Below are 219 nucleotides of genomic sequence, written 5' to 3' on the forward strand. Positions count from 1 at the left end.
GACCTGGACCGGACTTGGACTCGACCTGGGAGGATCTGGACTCTACCGATCTGGACCTGACCTGGATTGATCCTCGACCGGGACGTGAAACGGATCCTGGACTGATCTGGAATTCAAATTGGATCTGGAACAGCCTGATCTTTAACAAGACCGAACCGAACTTCTGGACCTGAAATTGGATCTATACTTCGATCTAGAAACTGCATTCTGAACTGATCT

The sequence above is a fragment of the Armigeres subalbatus genome, chromosome 1, assembly GCF_024139115.2.
Source record: "Armigeres subalbatus isolate Guangzhou_Male chromosome 1, GZ_Asu_2, whole genome shotgun sequence".
NCBI lineage: Eukaryota > Metazoa > Arthropoda > Insecta > Diptera > Culicidae > Armigeres > Armigeres subalbatus.